Raw genomic sequence first — 8500 nt, forward strand, 5'->3', positions numbered from 1 at the left:
GACATAAGCAGAACGATATGTGAAGGGGTATGCTAGTAAATGAGACCCTGGGGAAGTAATGTCCCTACCGTATGATGTTTGTTGGTGTTTTTAATTAAAGAAATTATGGTTTGTATATGAACTCAGTGTATTTTGTAAGTCCGCAGAAGTTGATTAATTTAAGGCATTGTTACTAATTGGCAACAAGGAATAGAGACCGTGGAAAGTTAGGCCAATAGAGACAAGTTGGAACTGGGACCATTGAAAACCAATTGGAATTGGGGCCAGTTGAAGGACCACTTGAATTGTCCAAAAACACACAACACCCACAATTTTTTTAATAGAATACACAGATTTTCTATAGAAAATCGTTCAATTTATATACAATTTAATGTATTTTTTTTTTTATATATATATATATTTAACACTATGTTATTATTAGTATGTATATTATAATGTAGCCGATTACTACTGTTAAATTACATATAAACCAAGAAATGATGATTCATATAATTATATATATGTATATATATATATTGTATATATATATTATATATATATACTGTATATATATATATATATATATATATACATGTAAACTTAACACTATGTTATTATTAGTATGTATATTATATATTGATCCTTAACCTTTATGTATATGCACATATAACAGGATTTTTGGTGTCCTATAGGATTTAGATAGTTTTCTACAGGACTTGATTAAGTCCTATAGGACTTGATTTAGTTTTATAGGATAATATGCAAACCTTTAGAACACCTTTAAAATCCTGTAGGATTCCTATAGGACATTTTCGTAAGGGATACTCATCTGGGTCTGATGGCACCTCCTATTTCAAGCAATTTGTGTTACACAAGTCTCTGGAGTAAGTTGTATAATTATGAGAATCATGAAGATTCTGAGAGCAACACTGAGTTATTGTTTTAAGTACTGCAACAATAACGCTCAGAGCCCGCTAATTTAGAAAGTTTAGATAAAAAGTTAAAGATAAGTTTGTATCATGACACACGGGTTTGTGTTACCAACTAATGCTTTCATTCTAAAGCGAGCCACGGATTTGCCATATAAAGGTTCGATAACAGGCCCTTAAGATTATTGCTACTTATGAAACGATCGTCTGCAATGTACGTAATATTTAATAAATTTATGATAATGAAAGGCCGGGCTGCGAGCATTTAATCTATGGCGATAAATTAATTATAAGAACAAAAACAGTAAAAGATTAACATTCTTCTGTGTATACCATTTAATTTCTTCAATTTCAAACAAATGACCGCAGATTTTCGTGTGATTTCTTGTATTTTAAATGAATATGGTCTTCTAATCAGATTAAAATTTGGTCCAATTTTGGCTGAAAAGTTTGCCGAAAAATTGGCCGTGAGATGGCTTGTGTTTGGCCGTGAAATCTGTCGACTATCTGGCAACCCTGTTTGTAACACAAGGAAGAAATTAGAGCCACACCTTAATAATATTAATAACAAGCTTCTCACTACCTAGCCATTGAAGCATAATATAGAAACATATTTATCTGGTAAGTACACATACCATAACAGTGTTTTTATGTAGATAAGCTACTGTAGAGATGGTCTGATGGTAGGCATAAATAGGCGCCTATCTAAACTGAGAGTAGGACTAGCTAGGTTACACTGTACAGTCCAGTCTCAGTTTAGAGAGTGGTGGTGTTTAGGACCTCCTAGCTAGGCGGTAAGGCAGGGGCGCCGCTAGCTACAACAGCCTTAACATCGGCGCTTGTTCCAGTCGCTCCTCGCCCATGGTTCGGTTGGTAGAACCAAGTCTTCTCGGATAGTTTATCACCCGCTCCCTCGTTACTTTTGGGAAAAATCTAATTTTTATTTATTTATTTTTTTTTTTTCAATAAACATATATTTTTATTTCAAACAGTCCTTTTTCCATCTTTTTTCACTTGAAAAGCTCAGGGTTTTTTGCAAATATGCTTACTGCCAACTGGTACAACAAAAACTTATTTTTTAAACATAAATTTGATTCCATTCTTATGACTTTTTATATGTGTCTCTAACCATTGATTTACTTGTGATCATTGGTAAAATGGGGGCGGGATTAGCAAAAACAAAAAAAAAAGCTCCCTCCCTCATCAGTTTTTATTCTTTGATAGGGTGATAATAATTTTTTTTATGGGGCCTAAGGACTTAAAATGGAGGTCCAGTGTATACATTTGGCTCGTGTGCACTTTAAAGAACCCATTGCATCTTTCGGAAGAGTAGGTAGGGGGGTTACCCTGATGTTATGGTTCATTTTTTCAGCCCCTGTCGTTGTGGAATGATGTGAACATGTAACTACCAAGAAGCGCCTCTTTACGGCTGCTAGGTAGTCACGGACCACGCCCATACGCAATTCAGCACAATGACGCTGCAAATGTTATGGGTTATTCTCCGGATTCCAGTCAATTCGAGCGGATGCCAGTTCGAGCAGATGCATTTAGTGCAAACTATAAAAAGGGCGAATTTATCATCGCCGTATTCTTGTATTTGTTTAAATGCAAAATATTGCTGTGATTACTAAGGTCCTGAAAGGTTTTTAGTACTTTTTGATAATTACTCCATGTTTGAATTACAGTCTTGGCAACTCTGACTACCAAGATGGCGGCTAACAAGTTAAAACTATAATAGAATTGCGCACTTTTCGGATTAAAAAAGAAAGAGTATGTTTTACTAGAGTGCATGAGAAGCACACGCACAAGACGAGTAACCATTATTTTTCTCACAGTAAACAAAGTGGGATGGCTAGCCACCCTATTCACCACCCTTCCCCAGATCCGCCACTGGTTGGGGTTCTGTATTTAAAAAAGCAAATTATATTTGTAATTGAGTTATGCTACTCACTTATCTATTCTGGCACTGTTGTGTGCCCCCTTCCTTCCCCTTTGAAAATGTCAAATTTTTAGCTCAAATTATATTTGTAATTGAGTTATGCTACTCACTTATCTATTCTGGAACTGTTGTGTGCCCCCCTTTCCCTTTGAAAATGTCAAATTTTTAGCTCAAAAATAGGAAATTTTGAAGTAATTCGTATAACTCGCACAGGTTGTTGTTCGCACAAGTGGATCTTCTTCTGCTAAAACTAGCATCCGCTCGAAAAAAAGTCCGCTTGAATCCGCTCGAATTGGCCTTCGCTCGAAGTAGCATCCACTCGAATTGACTGGTTCCCTTATTCTTCTACCTTTCTAGGGAAACCACATAAAATTCCAACTTGTATAAAAAAATTTAAAAAAATAATACAACAAACTACTAAGTATCAGCATCAGAAAAAATTTTATTACAACAAAATTGAGCAACTGGTTACGATTTTATGTATGTGAAGTATCTGAACACAAGTATAAGAGATTACACACATAATGAATACATTTCTGTCACTTTTTTGACATTTCCTCTAATGTTGACAAGTTTCTTTACTAAAACTTTAAACATTGCATTGTCATATTCATATATTTTATATTTATGTAATTTTTAAATATTTATTGTACAGGGAAATAAAAATAAAAAGAACACAAAAAAATTGATTATATCAGCAGATGACTTTTAAAACTTATGACTTACATTTTACAATATCATTGGCTGTAATAATGCATGACATTATCTTCGCATAGAAAACCTGGCATTGGCCTTGGCTTGACTTTTGCCAACATTAACCCATGCACAATATTAATTTTAATCATTGATATTTATTGATAATTTCATACAATAATCATCTCAATCTATACTTGAATATTTAAAAACACATTTAGTTTACTTTTCAAACACATATTAGTTCAATTTCATGAAAAATATTCCCGTTAAATATCAATGGACGCCGAGTCGATTGCACGTCGTAACGTGCACAACCAGACGATCCTCATCAGATCGTCATTTTTTAGGCTTAGAAAACTACTATTGCGGCTAATCGTATTACATTCATATTTTGCTGATATGTTCTTAGATACATTATTTAACGAAAAATCAAACGAATTTGAAAAAAAATAGTCACGATTCTCCGAAAAAGATAACTTAGTTTGCGGTAATTTACAAACAGCTGAAAAATTGTTGATGTCAGTCGATCCTGGAAAATTTCAAAATGGTAACCATCTTTCACCACCAAATGACCTTTAATCACCTGAGAAAAGGACTCCAACCAATCAAAAGACATTTTTCATGAATATATTTCTAAAGCCCTTTGTTGAAAAAGGAGATACGCTTGGCTGGTACTGTTTACACTACTATCAGTGTGTGATGTCACGCATCGTAGCCTACTTACTTTACCTTTACCATTACCTTTTTAGTTTAAGTTTTGAAACGCAAACTTCCGCATTCTACAGTGCACTAAGTAAATAGGCCTACGCCTTTTTCACGAATCGGTAGACAGGGCAGTTTGAATGACAAAGAACAAGTCAGTGGTGCATAACTTAGCCTGAAGTACCAAAATAGGAATAAGATGAGCTTTGTTGAACCTGAATTCTTGCTTGCCATGTTTTTAAAAAATTCATAAGTCCATAAATAAGGCGAGGCTTTTTTTATACCTTCTTTCGCGAACTTATGTTTTTTAGAGATCATCAGAGGAGGGCAGGAAAAAAAATTAATTTTGTCGCAAATAGTTTTGCCAAAAACATGTACAAGACGGAGGAGAAAAAAATGTAATTAAGAAGAAATATATCCATATATTATTTTTGAAGATTTTAGGGCAGCGGCCGGCGTTTAAGTAAAAATAGAGAAACACCTATTTTTTTTCTGAAATTTCTAATTTTTCGTGGTCAAGTCAACTCGGTCAAATGTCAGTGTGGCCCCATGTCAACTTGGGGCCCAAGTCAACTCAGTGGGGTTGTTGAGGTACTAATAATAATAACAGTGGACCTTTCTGGAGTGTCATTGCAATCAACCTATATTAACGACTGACCAATCGGAACACTGTGTACATGCTTGTTCCACAAAAACTTTTGTGTACGTACATTTACGTTATCATTTTTTGGACATTCGCAGCAATATCCAAGAGAGGGGTTTATTAGAGGAAAGATGATGGTCATGCATTTACTCTCTTAGATCTGGCAAATGACAATAATGAAAAGTACAGTTAATGAAAATATACAAAAGGAAAGTGATTCAAGGTCTACTGATTGCCATTCCTACATTAACATTCATTAAAAAGTATGATCATAACTTTGGTGCAAAAGTAGATTACCATCAATAATATTTTCAATGCCTATACAGTATCTAGAGTAGGTCTGTTTAGTGTTGTCCAGGGCATACAGTAGATCTAGGTATATGTCATTTTTTTCTTTTTTCTTTACATATTTATATAAATTTAATTAAGTAGATTATACTGTATACAGCAAAGAATGATGATTTAAATGCCATTCAGTGTGGAACATTCTTATATATTCTGTTTATTGAATATTCAGAACCACAAGTTTATTTTTTCATACAATCTACAGTAAGTCAATACTGGTGGTAAATATACTTAGTGGAAGACTTGGTGACTCCACTTCCATTCTACCCATTTCAGAATTAAAACATTCCTTTCATTGTACATATAGTACCTAAATGTTGTTATCATGGGAAAATCACTCTTACAAAATTTACTGTAACTAAAACAGTTTTACAGGCCTACACTACAATATTCAAAATTTATTTCTCTCCATTTCATTTTTAACCCCCCTCCCCCCCGGAAAACGCGGGATGATCGCCGACCGGCACTCCAAAAAGCTGGCGACATCCCTGATTTGGTAAAAGGAGGTGCCAGTGCAGTCCCTTCACACACACACACACACATATATAGCACAAAGCTTCAGCACTTTTTGAGTGGGATTCAATCAATTGAAAAGCAACAACACATAGATGTAGGCTAGTATGCCTATAAGTGTAATTAACTTTATAATATTGGAAGAAGGCCGCCGTATGTATCCTATGCAATTTTTACTGGTTTAGCTGTTTATCTTTACCAGTAAAAATCGACGACCAACTGTCATAGGGAGAACCCTGCATTTTAGGTATGGTTTAAATCAGACTTCCTGACATGATTTTATTTAAAAATTCATAGAATATGTCACATGCAAATACTTTTTTTTAGAAAATGTTTCTAAATATACTGTTTAATGTTGAAGTGCTATTTTCATGTCAAATGATAGTCTCTTTTCTATACAGGTAATTGAATAATATAATACTAGTGTAGTTTTATATAGCACCATATCCATCTAACATAAGATGCTCAGGGCACTTGATGTGTGAACTAGTAACTTGTTCGATGACTTTCTTTGCCCCTATGGGTTCCTTCGTGTCTGTGCTACCCGGTAACCCGGTACTAACAACTCTGTCTGTTCCAGTACAGCGGGGTGTTCCCCTACTCATCTTGAGTGATATACTGGGTTGTTGGTGCAAACGAGCCATTGTGTACACTGGGCCTACGGTTTAAGGTCCTTATCCAAGAAGACTTGTTCTACCATCAAGAACCATACCAATATATATTATTATCTAATCATAAAGTTTGAGGAATGTTCTTTCACAAATAGTAAAAAGAATAAATGGAGCCACTAACTCATCTTTATTGTAGAGAGACTAGTTAAAAAAAAATTTACATACTGTACAACACTCAATGTTATAGAATTTTTAAATGTCAGGAAATCAGCCTCATGTTGGTATGTACCACTGATTTAGGCTGTTGGTCATTACTTCAACTTGTCTACCGGTTTTTGAAAAAGGAGTTAATATGATAGGAGAAATATGTTATAAGAATGAACGAATTAAACACAACACTCTCTGATATGCCACTTTAGGTCATACTATTCCAAACATTCTTTTGGAATATTGATTTTTAGTTCCTATGCATGTAATGGAATAGGAACTATTGTAATCACTCTGTCACATTTCTTTTGTTTTTTATTGTGTGTAGTATGTGTGTGCGTATTGTGTGTAGACATTTATGCAAATGCGCATGCGTCAAAGAAAAGTTTTCCGACATTTTGTTTTACATCGCGATGCGAAGTTCGATGTGGATTTTCTGCAGAGTTCAGTCAGGGCTCACGCTAACCGATCGGAATGTCGGCATGGATGAAACTATTTTGGTTTTACGGCAAAAAAATCAACTGCTGTGGCATAGGTATTTTGAAGAAGGCCTAAAATAAAACAAAAATGTTTTAATACTTGCTGAAATACATCGTTTTTTTCATTTAGATCTCCATTTTTCACTAACTCCATGCGACGTTTATTTCTGTTGTATGAGTAGTCCATAGAGCTATTAAACAACTAGAGAGTTGACAAGATGGCGCAGCAATGAGAGTTATGTATGTGTACCATCCAAGATGGCCGTCGTAGTAAAGCGCCACCTTCAGGCTTAGTATACATATTATTACATATTAATAAGCCCTCTGACTGACTATTATTTCATTAATGATAATGAGTAATGGTAATAACAAATTATTAAACTATTGTAGCCAAAATGAGGCCAAGTGGAGCAGCATCTTATTCAAAAATAAAGTACCAAGGAATGTATCTAACTTTCCACAAAAACATTAGGCCTAAACTAGGCCTAGTTCGTCAGTACAGTAGTTACTGTAGACTTGCCACAAGTCTCTTATTTTTTTTAAAATTATTTTTCTCATTCTGGACAGCGCCACCAACGAGAAAGTTAATTTAGAGATAGACGGAATGCGACTTGTAAAACACTGAAGTCAGGCACCAGGATGCCAAAAGAATGACGTAATCTTATATTCCGTATTTGGATAAATGGGCGGACCGAAATAAACAATTTTAACCAATCAAATGTTCATATTTTTGGAGCCACGAAACTGAGTCACTCGTCGCTCGCGTCGACTAGTTAGGCATGACTAAATTTAAATAGTCCTCCCTAATCAAATGGGCCTAAAATATTTAGAATAGACCCTAGTAAGACTAATTTTGGCAATGGCAAAAACAATTAAGCCTAGACGGCATACCATACAAATACAACAAAACTTTAACTTTCCAGGAGGATGGCTCAGGCCTCGTCTGAATAGTAGGCCTAGCCTAGACTCTAGTAGAGGCTTGGCGTATTTTTAAGTTCTAACTTACAGAGGCCTACCTTTTAAACAATATTCTACTCTGTAAAATCTGGCCTAAATCTGTGTAACAGCTAGCGGTGAGCAAGTTTCCTAAGTATAGCCTACGGTTATCAGTCCATGTCGTTCTCAGCAGGCCAGAACTATATACTAACTGTTTTAATTCAAGTATAGGTAGCCAAAAGGGAGCTGGTTAGCTAGCTTGTTCTAGTCGAGACATCCGCATCTTCAATTTTGAAAATTTACCAAGATTGATTAATATGCATGAAGTTTGCCAATCACGTGATTTACAAAATCAGTCATGCATACGATATCCCACATCAAATTTGATGTGGGAAATTGCACGCATGAATCGTTTGCCCAGGCCCTAATTCGAAAAAAAAGAAATCGAGTATGGGACGCCAATTAAATTAGGTATGGCGCGCACTAAGTGCAATAAAAAGTGAGTAACCTAACATTAGGGC

General features: G+C 35.1%; 1 long non-coding RNA gene across 1 annotated transcript in view; it reads left to right on the forward strand.

Moving 5' to 3' along the window:
* Positions 1-1408: 1408 nt before the first annotated feature.
* LOC117105441 overlaps positions 1409-8500 on the forward strand; it is an 8433-nt gene continuing 1341 nt past the window's right edge. Inside the window, exon 1 of the long non-coding RNA XR_004444910.1 lies at positions 1409-1529. This is a non-coding gene — a long non-coding RNA (uncharacterized LOC117105441). The remainder of the gene's footprint in view (positions 1530-8500) is intronic.

This window comes from Anneissia japonica, unplaced genomic scaffold (assembly GCF_011630105.1).
Source record: "Anneissia japonica isolate Jap-2015-1 unplaced genomic scaffold, ASM1163010v1 scaffold1128_len1000024_cov185, whole genome shotgun sequence".
NCBI classification, from domain to species: Eukaryota; Metazoa; Echinodermata; class Crinoidea; order Comatulida; family Comatulidae; genus Anneissia; species Anneissia japonica.